At 51.4% G+C, this 18953-nt stretch overlaps 1 protein-coding gene and 1 long non-coding RNA gene across 8 annotated transcripts in view; one reads left to right on the top strand and one right to left on the bottom strand.

Moving 5' to 3' along the window:
• Nucleotides 1-18953, bottom strand: part of NAV1 (neuron navigator 1) — a 246154-nt gene that overhangs the window by 190214 nt on the left and 36987 nt on the right. The gene's annotated exons all lie outside the window — the stretch shown is intronic.
• LOC123586907 lies at nt 2083-3925 on the top strand. The gene is made up of 2 exons (XR_006707016.1): nt 2083-3025; nt 3443-3925. It is a non-coding gene; the product is annotated as an uncharacterized LOC123586907 (long non-coding RNA).

An 18953-nucleotide genomic window follows, 5' to 3' on the forward strand; every position in this document is an offset into this window, starting at 1 on the left:
CCATTACCTCACTCAAGCAACTATTGAAAAATCCTCCCTTATCCAGGCTGCCTTCCTGAATTGACCCACAGAAAGGTGATCACATGGCCCAACCCCACTCTATCTAAACACTAAACGCCTGTGGCCCTCATCCTTGGCCCTCGTATAAATGTCCCTAAGCTAGAATCTATGTCTCTGATTGCAGACTGTCACTCTCCTGACTTGTTATCTCATGAGGTTTTGGTTTAAGCTATTTGTGATGCTCTCCAGAGGCCCTGAGAGCAAGCAAGTTGTTGCTGGTAAAACTGTATGAATGTCCTGAAATACAGGGTCTCACCACCTCCTCCTACCATCACCGAACTTTTTTTTTTTCCCTCTCTTTTGGCAGTACTTGTTGTCATGGAGATTCTAACACAATGGGGCAGGTAGGAAGCCTGTTGCTTGGCAACGAGAGGCTGGAGGTACAGGATTGGCTGCTGAGGTCTAAGGGAGCAGAAAGGATGATAAGGGAAGGTGGGAAAGTAGAGAAATACCCTGGGGGGGACACAAAGGCACAGGAGAGAAGCAGAAGACAGGACCAGGGTGAAGAGAGAAAAATAGAAACGAGAAGAGAGAACACACAACCTCCCTGGGGCTGGGTCACCAACTGTGTATTTGCTTGGATGCCCTCAGCAAAAACAACAAGGCAAAACAAACACATACTAATATATTTTCATAGCTGCATTGACATTGCAGCACAAAGAGTGGAGATTTAGACAAAAAGAAGTTCCTAAATATCAGAGTGGGGAAATTCTACGGGGGAGACTCTACTGCACAGTGGAAAGATGACAGGCTTTAGATAAAACACATGGATTTGACTCTCCACTCTACCCAGTCCTTGAAGTGTGGCCTTCTCAAGCGACATAACCTCTTTGCGCTCTGGTTTTCTCATCTTCAAAATGGGAACAGCGACATGTATCTCACAAGGCTGCTGCATGACTCAGTGCCAATGTGATGAGCACTGGCCGTAGTGGGAGCTCAGGAAGGGGTCAATCACATGGTTACAGTTGTTGGCCTTTTGTGACCAACTACCCACTGTTGTCTTAATTACCATGACTATGACCAGAACTGACAGCTGTGTGGTGGGGTAGAAAGAGCCCTGTTCCCAATGTCCAAAGACCTGGTTTCCACCTGTACCAACACAGCCTTTCTTGGTTGAGTTGCCCACCTATGAAATGGGTATAATAATCTCTCCCTCAGAGTGTCATCAGGAGGATCAGGTTCAATTAGGTTGGTCAAGAACCTATCCCAATCCTGAGCACCTGTGGATGTCTTACATGCTGGGTGCTCTGACTCCTAACACCAGACCTGGGTCTGCTCTCTGCAGTGGAGACCTATAGGTCTGGGCTGAGGCCACTCTCAATCCTTCTTCAAGGAAGGGAAGGGTTCCATGGTGCCTGGGTGCCGTTCCTAGCACCCAAATCACATGTAACTATGGCGAAGAGAGTGGAAGAGAGAACACAGAGGCATGGAAGACAAAGCAAAGGCACATCCTCCAGGTTCATTTCCAAGTAAATTAATTTTGCCAAAGCAATGACTTCTGTCACCAGGAGCAAAGGCAGCAGGGGGAGACCTGACAATAGTTACAGGTAAAAGTGTACAACCACCATTTCTGTATATTTCACAATGACGAGCATTTCCATGCTGGGGCCACATAAGGACTGCTCATGAATATGGAAGTCACCACGTCATAGAAGAGGGCAGGACTGACCTATGTTACCCCGGGCAGGTAGAGCTTTGGCAAACCACTGGATGCCTCCCAGGGAAGAGACACCATAAAATCCTTTGGGGGCACATGAAATTCACAGGATTATTCTTGATGTCTAGCCTAAACTTTTTCTGTTGTAATTTTCAGTTCAGCCTTTCTGCTTCTGTCCTTAGAGAACAATTTAACTGGCTGAGGAGGCAACTGTCTCACCAGCTTCTAGGTTCACTCCAGGACTGGAGAGGCAGGCGGGAGGGCAGTGACTCACACAGATGCTGTTTAATTCAGCTGTCTCACTGTCTACAGTGCTTCCCGAGCTCTAGCCCCCAGCACCCCACATCCCTCTGTGGTCTCGAGGCTGACTTTCCCAATAATGCCAATAGGCATCAGTGGGACGTGGGGACCACTTCTGCTTGGCCTGAGCCAGACCTGCTAGGATGGGGGAGGCGGAGAGTGGGGGTTGAGTGGGCCTGGGGAGAGCCAGGGGGAGTGTGAACCAGAGGGGTAGCCGGCTCCTAGCTCTGCTCCTCTCAGAGCACCCCAGCCTAGAGCAGCATCTTCCTCTGAGCGCTTCTCTTAGGGGGCTCAGAAGGTCTGCCCTGTGGCCTCAGCCTGCAGGACCTTAAGTGATTTCACATACGAAAAGATAATTTAGAGAAGGATTAATTGCAGCTTCAAGAACACAGAGTTGCTTTAGCTCTGATGGTGTCTAGTTCATTTTCTCCTGCACTGGGAGGAACAAGAAGAAAAAAAGGCTGCAACCGCAGCAGCAAGAGAGATTTAGGGAAAATTGGCCTTGACAGTGACTGGGTAGGAGAGAACAGCCCTCGGACACTCACGGCATGGGCCAATTGTTTAGATCAGGGAGATTTTCATTCTGGACCCTTAAAAGGTGGATTTTTACAAAACCACTCATTCCGTCTGGTGGGTCAGGTGTGGGGCGAGTGTGAGAAACGTACATAATGAGCTCATCTTGAGGTGCTATGGGGAGCAGCGGCTAACCTGAGCTAAAGAGGGTTTGGTCATTTCCAAAGGGCTGCTGGAGACAGCACTGTGGCTGCATAAAGGAATGGAAAGGGCTCTCCCTGCTTTAACTAGCTTCAGATTTATCTGTTTTAAATCTTGGCTCTCCATGTTACTGCTAAAAACAGTTTGAAGACCCCTCTAATCGAGTTGGTCCCTAGAGCCAGACAGGGGATCAGCTTTAATCTTTTGCAGAAGCCCTAGGAAGGGGCAAACCTCCCAGAAGACAGCTCTGGCTCCAAAGATGGACAAAATGAGGCGTCCAGAACCAGACTTGAGGTAGGGAGTTGGTCAAGTGCTGGACGTGTGTTATCTCAGAATAAACTTGATCCTAAGGGCTTTAGCATCAGGAGATCCCTTTGCTTTTCCACTGGGATTGAGGGCTCAGACACCCAAGTGCTGTAAGGCTTCACCCCTCTTGAAGTTTCTGACTCGTCTTTGTCTATTTTTTGTGCCCCCCAACTTTTTTTAAAAATGAAGTTTTCACTTTGAAGGAATTTTAGATTTACAGAAAAGTTGCAGAGATAGTAGAGGTCCCATAAACCCTTTGCCCAGTTTCCCCCGATGTTAATGTTTTACACAGCCATGCCACACATGTCAAAACAAAGAAATTAACATTGGCACTTTACTTTTAAAGTAAACTAAACTTGATTCAGAGTTCACCAGTTTTTTCCACTAGTGTCTTTTTTGTTTTAGGATCCAACCCCAAATCCTCCCCTTGCACAGAGCCCGATGCGCCCCATGAACTGCGAGATCATGATCTGAGCCGAAGTCAGACGCTTAACCTACTGAGCCACCCAGGCACCCTGAGAACCTTCCTTCTTCTGGGGCTCCTCTTAGCTCCAGCCTTGGTTCCCTCCCATACAGAGGGATGGTAAAAGGCTCATTCAGTGGTAAAAGGCTCTTAGGAATGACTGTGGGCTCTCTGTCCCCAAGAGCCATAAGAATAAGGTGACCAGAAGCACAGATGAGCTGCCCTGCTCCAGACCCTTCCCCTCTAGGGCAGATAACTTAGCCTGAGCTTCCCCGTCATTTGGAGCCCAGAACTTGGCCTGCGACTTCAGAACACAGCCCCGATTTCTGAGCACAGAACACTTCATCATAAACAGCAGGGAAAGTGAAGCCGAGATGAGCCTACATCTCAGAATTGTTTCCAAATAAAGTGTTATTTTTTTCCTCTCGAGCTCTCCCTGGAGATGACTATGGTGCTTAAAAACCACTAAATATCTCTCCTTGTTTATGACACAGACACCTTCCCATCCTCCCTCTGTCCCTTAGCCTGGTCTCTTTTATAGCAATTACGTGAGTGGTGCTGAATAAGAATCAGAGCAGATGCTAGCAAGCCTGCATGATGGGTCCCCCTCCTAGCAAGAGAGGCTCATGGGAAAGGCTTTGATTTCCTAGAGTCGCAAGATTCGTGGAGAGAAGCTCCCAAGACAAGCAGCAGAGTGGACCCTAAGCCCTGGATTCGGCTGGCTGGGCGCCACGGATGCAGGGCTGCCAGAAAAATCCATCCTCCTGAACCAGCCATGGGTCACAGCCTTATGAAACCTGCAGCCAATTAGTGTTGTGCTCGGTGTTCTGTGAGGGGATACGGGGAACTGGAATGGCATCTGGGGGAGAGGGGTGTGCAGAGTGGGGGCCAGCCAGTGAGAGGTTAATGGACTGGGGTGGCTTATCCCCAAAGTGAAGGTCAAGGGGAGCTGGCTAATGAGCTTTGCAGATATGAAGCCTTTGTTCTCCATTCCCATTGAAAACAGGGCCTTGGAAAAGGAAGTCCCCTTCCAGCCAGAAAGATTGGGGTTGGACACCAGAAAATGACAAGGAGCTGGGAAACACTGCAACACGTGATCCAAGATGACTGTGACCTCATCTGGCCAGAAGGCCCTCCTCTGCAGATTCTGCTTCTTGGGGGTCTCACCCTGGCCAGGCAAAGCCCAGGTGGGGAGGCTGTAAGGGTGGGTGTCTGCCAGTAGGCAGGGATCCCGCATTATCCCTCCTCATGTGCTGGGTGGGGCCAACAGAAGTCCCTGTCCCTTTGGGTGGCTCCAAAAACGTTTTCTTAAGGGCAGATCCTTCCTGGTTCTGGTGTCCCCCTAATGATGATCACCTGTCCAGAGGAAGGGACAGGGATTCAACGACCTCTGTAGAGCTGGCCAGCTCCAGGATCAGCCACAGAAAGAGACAACTGCTCCCTCCCATCTACCCCTGCCATGGACCTGAGGAATCACAGAGGGGTTGGGCTCCTATCAGGCTGCAGCCCCACGGTCTTTACCAATCGTAAATGGCAATTACACAATGACCCCCCCCTCACCTGCTGCTTCACTTCCATCATCTCGGTTCCTTCTACCAGGTGGGGAAGGCACTTGATAGATGGTGGACTTGTGGTTTGCAGAATGTAAGGGGTTGTCCAAAGTCACAGAGCCAGAACCAGAACTGGCCAGAACCCAGGTCCCCAGCGTCAGGCCAAGATGTCCTGTCAGTCCTGTGGTCCAGCCATTTTTTCTTGACCCCTGCACCCTAGTGCCACTGCCCTAGTTCAGGCCCTTGGTAGTTCTCACCAGGACACACAACTTGGTGTCCTGGCCCCACACTGACTGGTCCACTCGCACCATTTATTCACTGAGGCCAGAATGACCTGGCCAAATTGTAAATCTAATTATAACTCTCCCATGTAATAACATCAGGCTCCTTGGGAGGGGTCTCTAAGACCCTCCTTGACTTGACTCCTCCCTGCCTCGCAGCCTCATCTCCCAGCCCTCCTGGTCTCAACGTTGATCATTTATCCACACACCCTGTGGTTTCACGCCTTTCTTTAGCTAATTTCTCTTCGTGCTGTGTTCAGCTCAGATATCATCCTCTCCAGGAAGGCCTCGCTGACCTTCCTTGGAGAGCTAAGTTCTGCTCTCCCCCAACGGCCCCCCCACCAAAGCTTCCACAGTCTACACAGCACTGGCTTCTCAGTTTGGACTCCTGGCACCCAGTACAGTGCCTGGCACATAGCAGACGTTCAATAGATGTTGAAGGAACTGGACGCCTTGGCGCCCTGTAGCTGGGCTTGCCTTCTCTTACAGAGAGCTGTGCCCTGCCTCCTTGCAGAGGAGGGTGGGCAGACTGCCCCTCCCACTGCTCTCTGGAGGCCCAGGGAAATGGAGTCAGGAGGGAGAGGGCACACCGCACAGGGGAGGGGCCTGCCTCCCTCATCACACTGAGCAGGGGCTCCAAGAGAGGGGAGGCAGAGGAGGAAATGAGACACCGCTGGCAAGGAAACAGGCCAGGAAATCGTCCCTACTAAACAGGAAGCAGGGTGGAGTGCTGGAGGCAGAGCTTCCTGAGGAGTGGGAGGGAGGAAATCTGGCCCTATTCGCTGCCATCGGCTGCTCAGCCCTCAGCACAGTGGAGCAGGGGCTCCACAACCTACAGGAAGGTGTCTTTGCAAACCCTCTCCACAGGCTTTAACCAGAGGGCCCCAGGGGCATGTTAGGAAGTTATGTGATAGTCTGTGGTTTGCACACTGAGACCTGACCAGGAAGCCCCAAGTCACAACAGCCACACAGCTCCCAGAAAGACAGCAGAGCCACCTTCAGAGAGAGGTGGGAGGGGCGGGAAGGAAAGTAGAGGAAGATGTTTGGCCAAGGTAGGTTTGTGTGAATTCTGAGAAATATTGGGTGCCTTGGGAGCGTGGAGGCTGGGAAGCCAGGTGGGGCTACAGGAGGCCTCGACTACGCTCTCTCCTCATCCTCTTCACTGACCCCCTTCCTTGTCACAGGTCCTTTCTCAGCGACAATTTCCCTGACCCCCACACCATATCGATGCTCCCACTGCCTCTCCCTTGTAAAAACCCATCCCACTTATTCAGTATCTTCCCAATGAATAGGCCGGGAGCTCTCTTGAAGCAGAAGACTGTACTTTATTCACCACTGTGTCTCCCATACCTTGTACAGTCCTGTCTACATTGTAGATGCTCAGTAAACATGGTCGAATAGATAACCACACGAAGTAATGATGGACCATGATGGAAAAGGGAATCTCACAACCAGGCACCAAATCTGGGCCAAGGACAGAGTCAAAGAATGACAAGGTCAGCTCTTGCCCAACCTAGAAAAACTGAGGACTTCTTTGCAAGTCTCGCCCACAAGCTGCCTCAGTTTCTTCTACGTGAGCCCAGCCAGTAACAGGACTGGCTTGATCATACTCTGTCTTCAGTGTGTCCAAAGCCTTGGACTAACTTGGACTAACCTCAGGGTGAAGGGAAGAGTCCCTGTAATCAGGAAACTCTTGGGCTGATGGGAGATAAAGTGAATGTACTCTCGGCCACCTTTCCCAGCCTGCTGGGAGAGCGGGGGTCCAGGGCTAGGAAGAGGCAATAACAAAGCTAATATTTATGGAATACTCACCACGTGCCAGGCATTGCTCCCCACATTTTACATGGATCATCTCATTCCATCTTCACAAAACCCCACAAGGTAGATAATGTTATCCTTCTCATTTTATTTACAGCTGAGAAAACTGAGGCAGAGAGAGGGTAAGGCACTTGCCTAAATCACACAACTAAGGAGTGGGGTGGGTAATACTTCAGCCAGGCTGCTGGCCCTGAGCCAATGTTCTTTTTTTTTTGAAGTAGGCTCCATGCCCAGCCTGGAGCCCAACATGGGCCTTGAACTCACAACCCTGAGATCAAGACCTGAGCTGAGATCAAGAGTTGGACGCTTAACCGACTGAGCCACCCAGCACCCTGTGAGCCGATGTTAAGCGCTACCCCACAGTATGTCTGGTACAAGTGACACACAGAACTGCTGAGGAGACAATCATGAAGGGGACTTGACCACAGTTAGTTAATAACTTCATAGAGGAGGAGAGTGCTGGGTCAGGAAGGATCGGGCTTGGAGTGGGAGGTACTACACCGAGTGGGGAAAGACATCCAGGTGGCAGGGGAGATGCATCAATGACTGAGGGAAGAGGGAATGGTGCTCTCAAGTCAGCCAAAAAGCACTGGGATGGGGTTTCTTCCCCTTTCCCTTGGCTGGAAGACAGTAGCCACAATGGAGGACCAACCTCCAACCCTGATCCCCACTTGCAGTGACAGTGTGCACAGCTGCTCCAGCCTCCCACCACTCCACTCCCAGTCCCTGCCTGGAGAGGAGGGACCTGGTGAATGAAGGTGAGAAACAGACTCAGCATCCCTTGGCACTTGGGGGAAGGAGGGAGCTTGAAGGAAGCACTTGAAGAAAAGGTGGTGTATGGGATCAGAGCAGAGGGAAGGAGAGAGCTAGGTGGGGCTTCTGAGGATACGGGTTATTCAGACAGCTTCAACTGGGAGGACAGGTGTGGGAAAGAAGCACCCAGCGTTCAGTTTTAAGCATCCGTCTGACTGAAGTGCCTTACACTACTCTTACACGTCCTGTACCTAGTATAGCACTGAAGTCCATAGGAGAGCCTGACAAAATCGAGCTTACACGAGTGAGCTTTGTGGCAGAGGCAGACACCAGAGATGGCCTAGGTTATCAGCACGTAGGATTTGAGGTCCCACTAATGAGTGTCTCAGGACCTTCCCGGTCTCCTGGAGACTTGGTGGTGTGCCTGGACATTAGTCCTCAGCCATGTGGCAGGCCCAACGGCCAAACTGTTGGTTATACAGTTAGCACTAGAAGCATGAAGCAATCTTCAAATGCTTTCATGTCGCTCCCTTGGAGGGCTTCCTAGCGGTGCTCGGCACAGGACATGTAAGAGTAGTGCGAAGTACCTCATACTTGACTAATGTTTAGAATTGAACACTGGTGCGTTTCTTGAACACCCTGTGCCTTCTCGTCTTCTGCCAATGCCCTTTCCATAGAGAAAATGCAAAGGTTCTCTGCTCAGTGTTCCCTTTCTTAGGGTTGGCCCTCTAAACTGGCCTCTTAATCCTTGGAGCAGAGAAGGGGCAGTGAGCCACAGAGGGCACCCGGGGAGAGCCACCACTCTTTTCCCCTGAGGCCTCCTTCAGGCCAGGCCCCTTCTGGTTTCAGCAGGTTCCTGTGCTGGACAGCTCCCAGTTCCCCAGCACCGGGTGGAGGCTAGATCTGCCTTCCCATCTAGCTGCTCAGCCCTAGCTTCTGCCAAGGCTGGCTGATGAAAGGGGCCAGTCCCTCTCCCTACTGCCCCTCACTCACCTCACCTCACTTGCTATCCATGTGTCACAGAGGGAATCCATCTTTGATCCTCCCTCATAACGTCCACCTCTCTACCTGCCTTTCCTCCACCCTCCTTCCCCTTTTTAATAACTCAGAGCCTCAGCTCTCCCAAGGCCCAACAAGGCCAGGCCCCAGCAATTCTCCTTGCTGAAAGAGGGCTCCACAAAGGGCTCTGTTAGCAGTCTGGGCTGAGATGTCCTCAAAATTAGTCTGACCTCTCCCATAAGCCAGCTCCTAATGTTTCCTCCTGCAAAGCCTTGCCAGACCCTGTGCAGTTTGGGAGCATTTCACATCTTCTCATTACTGCAGTCTCTTCCCCTGCCCCCCCCCCCTTTTCCTGGGTCATACTGAGAGCCCCAACCTTCCAAACTTGGAGGCTCTGAAGTGCACAAGTAAGGCGAAGATAAGCCCTTGCCTTCATAATGCACTCCATAGCATGGGGCTAAGAATTGCCAGGGCCCAGGATGGCCTTGTGAGCCATCAATAGGCTAGGATGCACCACTCACTTACCAGTAGACAGGCTAGATTCCTTGGCACTTAGCTCTTGGCTGGTGGTGTTCTCGGAGCTGTTGGGTGCACTGGGCCTCTTTCTACCTGTTCTGAGGGTGGTCCTATTACAGTGACCCCAAGGGCCAAAAGTTGAAGTCTTAACACATGCTCCTAATCCATAACCATCTCAGTGAGCCCCTGATGGCCTCAGGCCCATTGATTCTCCCTGCACCTGCAACTGGAACAGAAGTAGGAGGGATAGCCTGGAAGAGGCTGTGGCTCTCAGTTGGGGAGGAGCCAGAGCTGAGGCCACTGGGAGCCCCAGTCTGCTAGCAGCAGAGGAGACAGAATCCTGGGTCAGTGGTAAACTGCTCTCCCTTCTAGTGATAATACCAGTAGAGATATGTCAAAGAAATTTACAAGCAACTACAAATACAGTGGTGCAGGCCCAGGACAAAAGAGCTTAAAGAATGGCTGAGAAAATGAGGAATCAGCAGGGAAAGGTCACTGACATTTGGATAAACTCCTGGTTCTGGATGTGGTTCTGCAGTCTTCTGACTCATCTGTGTCTAGCCACTGCCCCAGGGCCTGACTAATTGGAGGAAAGTTGAACAGGGCCAAAGAAAACAGGGGTAGATGTTGTAGGGCCCAGGTTCCCGGGGCTTGGAGGGAAAGCAGATGTCTTAATTTATGGGTCTGCATTAGTACCCCTCAGGGGAGGGGAAGTTGCCTCTGGCCAAGAGTGCACTGAAGCCTGAGAACCAAAGTAGCCCCAACCTGCTGACAGGTTCCGTGGGGCTGATGGATGAACGGCGACTGCCACTGGAGATGGTCTGGGGCTGGGAAAAGCATCAGTCACCTAAGGCCTCAGAAAGCCAGAGCCAGGGCATGATCAAACACCTCTTTCCCCAGTCCTGCCCCAAGCTCTTGGTTGCAGTCCCTACTCAGCCCCAGAGAGCTAAATTTCTACCTTCCAGATGGGACAACGCTGCTCAGGGTCTGGGGCAATCATAGGCAGGGCTTGTCAATGTCTGATGATGGGGAGGCCCTGTGCAGGTTAACCAATGTCTACAGAGGCCCCTAGAAATCAGGAAGAGTAGAAACATGTGACTGGGAGGGGGTATGGCCCCAAGATGGGAATGACAGAAGAGGGCCACCAAGGGAATCCCCAGTCACCACTGGACTCACTCCTGGTCTGACAGGTAGAGCTCAGAGCTGTGAGGTTAGGGCTGGCTCCTCATCCCACTTGGCTATGGGGCCTTCTGCCCCTTCCCACAGTGGACTTCACTTTGCCACCTGGAACACAAGATGAAGCTTTCCTTCACAGTCCCTGGGTACAACTAGTTATCTCCTGCCACTCTTCACGCATCTCAGGTTTTACAGCACAATTCTGACACCACCTCCTCCAGGAAGCCTTTTGGGTCAGGCCACCCATTCTTCAATTCATGAGCCAGACTCACTGACTGCCCCCCTCACTGCCACTGAATGGAGTAAGTGAGAAGGGTGTGTCCTACAGAGCAGGGCATGGAAATCAGGAGAGGCAGGTTCCAGTTCCAGCGCTGTGAGCCCAGCCGTAGGGCCCTGCTGTGTGGCTCTCGGGAAGTCCCTTCCACACTCTGGGTCTGTTTCATGAACAATCACATGAGGGATAGAGCTGGAAGCTCTCTAGACTCCACTCCAGGCCTTCAGTGATGGAATTTGCTGGTTCTTGAGTCTCTGTCCCCACCTGCACTCTTTCAGGTGACCACAGGGTTTCTTCAGGGCAAGGCCCATATGTCTTTCCCTCCAACTCTGGGCCAGGATTGTGTTGCGGTTGCTGGTTCCTCATGGATTTGCTGATGGCAGATGCGGGGAGGTACACGGTAGCCGAAAGGACAGGGCTGGCAGGGGTTTAGAATACGAAAGCCCACAGGGCACCTGGGTGGCTCAGTCAGTTAAGCATCCAACTTCGGCTCAGGTCATGATCTCACAGTTCGTGAGTTCAAGCCCCACGTTGGGCCCTGTACTGACAGCTCAGAGCCTGGAGCCTGCTTCGGATTCTGTGTCTCCCTCTCTCTCTCTGCCCCTCCCCCACTCGTGCTCTGTCTCTGTCTCTCAAAAATAAATAAACATTAAAAAATAAAATAAAAATAGAATATGGAAGCCCAAACCAAGGGAGTCTGCTCAGGTAGACAGGTAGGGCAGCTTCCTACACCTCAGGGCCCTTCTCCCTGCCCCTTGATGGTGGGAGGGTGGGGGTGGGGGTCTGCTGCAGGGACAAAGGGGGATGGGGATTGAGAGGGGAGGTAGAGTGGCTCAGTCACGGACTACTCCCTTTGCTTAGCCTGCACCTGAGACATTGCCAAGCTCTGCCTACGATTGAGCAGTGTTGTCGCATCTCGAAGGTGGCATTTTTGATGTCTGGGGTTGAGTAAGAAAGAACCGCAACCAAGAGTTTGGAGATGGTAGCTTTGTCTGATCACATTCAGGTGCTGTCACATCCTCAGTATGGGACCATGTCTCTTCCCTTCCCCCAACTCAGGACTCAGCTTTCTCACTTTCCCAGACCTCCTGTGGGGGTTGGGGTGGGCGGGGGGCTGGGAGGGGGGTGGCGTGAGCACTGAGAGGGAAGAGATGCCCTGGAGAGAGAGAAGCAGGAAGAAGGGATTCCTGAGCCAGAGGAGAGAGTTCACACCTGGGGTGGGGCCCAGGGTGGGGCTGTGGATGTCTTACCCTGAGCCAGCACTGCAGTCTACAGGGCTGCAGAGATTTGCATACATCTGCATACATTTACACATACTTATTTTCCCTGGTGCCAACCTAGCTCACATACCCTCCTTTATGCCAGACCTGCTCGGCCCCTGCCAGGGTAGGCTGAACCCCTGGCTTGGAGCATGGGGGCCACCCCATTGCCACTGAGCCCTGGGCCGGGCCCTGACTCAGGGAGGTTGTGCAAACTGACCTATCCCTCCCTACCTCTTGACAAAGAGGCTCTCTGGGCACAGATCTCCTCTTCTGACCACACTGTCACTGCTGCTAAGGGGTGACAGCTACCGCAGCCTCCCTCCTCTGTCTCTTCTCTCCCAGGTGATCCCATGGTACCTTCAGAGTGATTAGAAAATCAGAGTAACACCCTGTCTTATAGAAGAGGAGAAGGAGGGGGTTGGGCCCTCATTGTAAAGGCTAGAAATTCAGCCCTAGATGCTCCTCCTCAGAGAACTAACTACATCCTAGTGGGAAAAGATGTGATGAAGAGAAGCCAGGTAGCAGTTGAGATGGGGCTAAGCAGAAAAAGAAAGCAAAGGAAGGGTGTAGAGAGTGCCAGGTGGGCCCGAAGTGACGGTTAGGAAGACAAGTCACTGTCCAGGGTCTTTGGTGAGTCAGTTACAGAAATAGACATGCACATGGGCTTCCTAGCTCCACGCAACACTGCAGTAGCCCATCCCACCTGCCGCCCCTTCCCTCCCTCTCTGCCGGGGCCATGCTGGGAAAGGGGGCAAAAAGGCAGTTCTCAGAAGGGCAAGAACCCTGGCTGATCCCGATGATAAGAGCGAGGCCCAGCTCAGCCCACTGGCTTGTGACTCTGATGCTCTGTCCCCTGGCCCCGCAGGCCCCGCCCAAGCAAACAGCAGCTCCCCTTGCAGCACCCCCCTCCGCCTCTGCTGGCACCTCTCATGTGGCCATTGACACCCGTGCCAAAAAAGGCATGGCAGGGGCTGCCTAGGCCAGGGAGCAAACTCTTTGAAGAGAGGGAAATGTTCTAAATCATGATCCGGTTGGTAGTGAAACAACTGTATTCATTCGTAAAAACTCACTGAATTTCCTTTCGTGTAAATTATACCTCAATAAACCTGCACACACAGAAAGTCAGGCAGGGACTTTAGGGGATTTTAGATTAGACCTCAGGGGCAGGGTGGAATCAGAGGCACCGGTGACAATCTCCCCCTCCATGTCCATCACTAGTGGCAAAGGGACTACCAGGCATCCCTCCTGGAGTCTCACTTTCTAGATCTGTGAACCGGAGATAATGATGGCTGCCTTAGAGGGTGGTTTTGAGGACCAAGCTACATAGCTTACATTTGGTGACCATCCCATAGTGCTCACTCAGATAACAATGACAACAGACATCTTATTCCGCACTTACTGGGCAGGCATTGTTTTAAGTGCTTTACATATATTAACTCACTTTGTGTCACAGCAACCCGACAAGGTGCTAACTATTATTATCCTCATCTTAAAAGTGACAAAACTGAGGCACAGATGTCTATTTCTTTCTCCTTCTCCCATCTGTAAAATGGCAATTTTCAACACTCGCCATTTTTAAGCGTTTCCACTGGGTGTTAATCAAAGCCCTGAGATAGAATGGGTCTATATTCAAAGAAGTTGGAGAAATTCTGGGTTTGTTTTTTTTATTGACATAATTCACATATAATAAAATTCATCCTTTTTAAGTATGTCATTCATCGGCTTTGAGTATACTCACAAAGTTGTACAACCATTATCACTATCTAATTCCAGGACACTTTCACCATCCCAAACAGAAACCCATACCCACTAGTGGTCAATTCCCATGTCCTCAGCCTGGCAACCAAGCATTTATTTTCTGGCTGCACGGAACTGCCAATTCTGAAAATTTCCTATAAATGGGATCATAGGGTAGATCAAGATTCCAAAAGGCAGATAGATTTTTCTGCAGGAAACTATTCATGTGTTTCCCCCCGCCATCTTATGCCCTACCACAGAGTGTCTTGCAGGATTAAAAGCCACAGAACATGCTCAGAGATTTGCTGCACTGAGGGTTTTTATTTTTATGTTTTTAAGTTTATTTAAGTAATCTTTATACCCAACGTGGGGCTCGAACTCACGACCCGAAGATCAAGAGTCACATGCTCCACCCACTGACTGAGCCAGCCAGGTACCCAGGGTCTTTAGTACTCCATAAAAAAGCTCTTGGCAAAAGATGAGATAAAACAAATTCAAATCCCAAAACCAGGAAGATGGGAGATCCAGCCTAGGGCCTGACTCCAGGGACAAGGTACCAGGGACCTGTTCAGAGCCTGAGGGACTAGGGAGAAAAACAGCCTGCTGGGACAAATGTCCAAATGGGGAACCCAGGTCAGGAAGATTCATCTTATCACCTGTGCATGGGGCTAGGGTTGGGCAGGGGCTGGGTAGGAGGCCTCAGTCGGTTGCTTCCAAAGTAAGGGTTTTTGGACTGTCTCACTCTCTTGAGTTACTCAGTTTGAAAATGTAGGGGCTCTTCTTTCCCCCACCCCTCCCTCATGGGGCGCCAGGGTCTGGGCTGCCTGCCAGCTGGCCAAGAGATTCCTGGATCCCCTCCATTCCTGTTTGTTCCAGACTCTCCCCAGACCCCTTTCTCTGGATGACTCAGGAACAGATTAGAGACCTAAGCCAAAGGTCCCAAATCCAGATCTTGGTGGCGCATCGGAGCTGTCCCAGCCTGTCGACTGGACGGATAAGCAAGCCCTGACAGTTTCTGGTGGACTCCGAGGAGATTCTACAAATGGGCTCAAGAGGTCTCTCATTAGGCTACAGCAGGGTCTGCTACCCACAAACAGATCTTCGTCTGGAACGGCTGCTGAATTAGCAGCTATGTTCCATCTCTGGGTCTCAGTTTACCCAGACGACACAAAGAATTCAATGCCAAAAGATTATACTCACTTTTTTTACTTTCAGAGTCTGAACACACATCTTAGGCAATCTCTCAGTCACATGGGGAGACCAAAGGGAATAAGGCTCTTTTTCGATCATTCTTCCCTAAGGACACTATGATTCCAGAGAATTTAAGGGGTCAGAATTCACACTCTGTCTTTAGTTAGGTTATTTTTTTCCCCTCTCCACTCAGCTCTACCTTGTAAGGAGCCATTTAAATGGGCAGCTCTCCTAAAACGGTGTCATGAAAAGAGTGATGGTTTTACAGCCTCATAAATGTGGATTTGAATCGAGAGTCCTCTGTGTATTGGATGTTTGGCCTTGGACAACTTATTTCATCTCTCCAAATCTTATTTTTCTCACACTTAAAATGGAAATAATGATAGATGTGAAAGATTTGGCACATATTAGGGGTTCAGTAAATGCTGGTTTCCTTCCTCCACAGATTGCATCGTATAGAAGAACCATTGAGGGTAATAGGATTTCTCAGTTGGAAAGGATCTTGGAGATTATCCAGTTGGATTCCCTAACTTTTCGGAGGAAGAAACTAGAGCACAGAGAGATTAAGTGACTTGGTGAAGGACACACTGCAAAGGGGGCCTGCAAACCCCACCAAATCCAAGTCCCTTTGGGCAGTTCCAGGTCCCAACCAGCAAATCTTCCCCAGGCATGACCACCACTGGTTGCTAGGCTATTTACATGCTTTATCTTGAGGCCCAGTATTTTGACTATTGGCAGTATTGCTGCCATGATAATACAAGACTGGGGATTTGTACAGTTACTCAAGGGAGCTGATAACCAAACAGCTTCTTATTCATTTTCATAGCTTCCTTGGGCAGAAGGGGGGAAAGGCTTTCCCAGGCAGAAGGGGGGAAAGGCTTTCCAAGGCTCAGAAAAGGTCAACTGTTTGCCCAAGGTCACCTAGTGAGACTGTAACAGAGTCATGCCCGGGCCCCTGTGCCTCCCTCTCTCCCAGAGCGTTTCCAACCAGCCCCAGCTCCCTCCTTAGGCTGCTTTCTTTGACCCAGACGCTCCCAACAGCAGCAGGGAAGGAGTTAATGTCAACCTCTGTTGGCCTCTGCAGGTGCTGCTCTAGAGAAAAAAGCCCCTTAGCACAGTCTGCAGATAATGGGAGCAGGAGAGATAACGAGCTTTCTGTCTTAATTGCAGACGAAGAAACAGGATCGGCTTGTTGGAGGGCTTGGGCCATTAACGCAGCTGGGGCACAGGGGCTGATGAGCCCTGGATGGGGCTTGCCCCTGCTGTCTCCTCGCCGCCAAGCACGGGATCAGGGTTATTACACCAATGCAGGCGAGGCTGGCGCAGCGTGAGCCGGGCAGAGGCGCACAAAGAATCAGCCGGGCAGGGAGGAGGCTGAGAAATCACCAAATGGGCTGAGCCTCAGAGGGTGCAGAGCCCCCATGCTCGACCCCATCAGACACCCGGACATCAGGCCTCAGGCTGAGCCCCACAGAGCCAGGCAGGGGGCCTGGGTCTCAGAGGCGTGGCAGGGGATACTGTGGGACGTTGTACACATTGTCTCCAAAGGCTGGGGATGTAGGGAGCAGCAAGGACACGAGCTGAAGGTCAAGGGTGGGATGCTAATTTAGATTTCAGTAGCAGAGCGGTTGTGTCTGGGATCGGGTCTAGCTTACTGAGGGGGGAACGTAGACCTGGCCCTGGGTCAGCAGCTCTGCGGGGGCTGTCTACCAGACTCAGACTGGACCTCAGCACCTTCCCCTAACGTCCCCAATGCTCTCCTAATCTCCCAACCCCAGGACACTTCTCAGGCCAGCTAACCTCTGTGGCACCGGATGCTGCAGGATACTCCCTTCCTGAACGTCCCTGCTCCTTGGCTTCCGTGCCAGTCCTGGGCACTGCCCTCACCTCATTCTTGCTCTTCCAGGTGTGGGGGGCGGCTGGCTGATTGCCGAAGCTGCCTGTCCTGGGACTGGTCTACGCCTTCTGGCAAGTTCTGCTGGCAGGAAGCACGGTCTCCATATGGAGAGTGAGCAGAAGGGAGCAGCCAGGGGACTTCTCTCCTTCCCTCTGTACCTCAGGAAGCATCTCTGGAAGCATCCGAGTCTCCTCGGCGGCCCCAGCCCTGGCCAGACTGGCCCTCTGTGGTTTCAGCTTCCATGGGCTTCTGGGGTCTGTCTGTCTAGAAGCGGTAGCTGCCTCCTCCTCTGTGGGGCCCCTCGGCTCTTCCGTCACTCATGTAGCCGACTGCCTGCACTACACTTCCTCTCTTGTAAATACGAGCGTGGGTTTGGTAAGACTGACAGACATAAGCTTGGGACGGGCTCTGCCCCTCCCTTCTCGCACTCCCCCACAGCGTCCTCCCAGGGCCCTCGCCACGTCCCACCCCTTCCACGTGGCAGCACTGTTCTTGGTCTTTTTTTTTTTCATTCTCAAAGTCCCTCTCAGTGAGCTCCACAGTTTTAACTAACAATTCTACGTGATGGCTCCCACCTCCGTCCCTCTCCGGCTTTAACTTCCCTGACGAGACATGTGTCTGCCTGACATCCACACTGGGCCGTTCAGACACTCCAGACTCAACACATCCAAAGCTGAACGTGCTTTCTTTCCTCCTCCCTCAAAACCTGATACTCATTTTTTTCTTTTCCCCAGTTTGGGCTACTGAGCCAAGGAGCCACACTCCTCCCTCCTCCCTCAGCGGTTCCATCCCGTGCATCTGGTCTCCCACATATCTCTCAAGTGGATCCCTTCAGCCCATCTCCACCACCGTCTATGTTTAACCTCACTTGAACCATGATGAAAACCTGCTCACTGGTCTCTGCACCTCCTGTGTAGTCCCTCCCAGGATGATGCAACCCCGACCATATAATTTCATGCCTCAAACCCTTTCAAGGGGTAGCACGGCACACAATGCCCTTTGCGATCTGGTCCCCTCTCCCTCCCCTCCCTCTGCCAACTTCTCTGGTTTCATCATGCCACTCCCTTCCCACACCATGCTCCAGCCACAGCAAATGGCCTGCAGTGAAGTTCTCTGAGTCCTCAAGCTGTGTGATGCCCCTAAGCCTTTGTACCCGCTGTCTTCCCAGCTGGAATGCCCTCTCCCATGGTGCCCATCCAGAAATCTGCTTCTCTTTCAAAGTGGAGCTTCAGTATAATGGCTTCCTCTAAGAAGGAAGCCAGACGTGTCCTAACCCCATCCCAGGTAAGGTGGTGACCACTATCTCCTTCAAGCCTCCAGCATACCTCCCATGGTCTCCTACTGAAACACTTGGAATCAGGACTTGATCTATTTGTTTGCATGTCTCTCTCTCTTCTGCTAGGCTTTGAGCTCTTTGAAAGCAAAAATAAATTTCATTAGTCTGTATCTCTAAGGGCTGGCATAGATAGGTGCTAAAAAAACAAAACAAAACAAAAAAACACACATCCCAGGAAGATCTGGAATACTTTTCCCTATGACTCCCATGAAGTACAACTACAAACCCTGGGCACTGTACCTAAAACAAACATGAAAAGACTCTGAAAGGTGGAGAGAAAAAGGCAGATGACTAGGGAACCTCAGGACTCTGGGGCTGACATGGTGGTGAAGTCCTTGGGTTTTCTTTTTGTCTCACACACCCTAGACTTGGAACTGAGGAAGCCAGCAACTCAGACACCAACAGGCACAAACAAAAAAAAGCCTCAACAAAAGCCTGCTCTCTCCAGCCAAAGGACCAGGAAAGAGGCAGTCTCACAAGACGGAAAACTTTTAGACAATAATTGCTCCCCTCCAGGCAATGCCACAGAAAGAACTGTGGCTCCACCTCTACTCATATCAGGAAAGGCTGAGTGGGAAGCAGAGTCCCTGGTCCCCAGGCTGAGGCTGCAATGAGACACCCTCATAACCCCTCCCGGTAGTAAGGAGCGAGCAGGACAGGCCC

This window comes from Leopardus geoffroyi, chromosome C3, assembly GCF_018350155.1.
Source record: "Leopardus geoffroyi isolate Oge1 chromosome C3, O.geoffroyi_Oge1_pat1.0, whole genome shotgun sequence".
NCBI lineage: Eukaryota > Metazoa > Chordata > Mammalia > Carnivora > Felidae > Leopardus > Leopardus geoffroyi.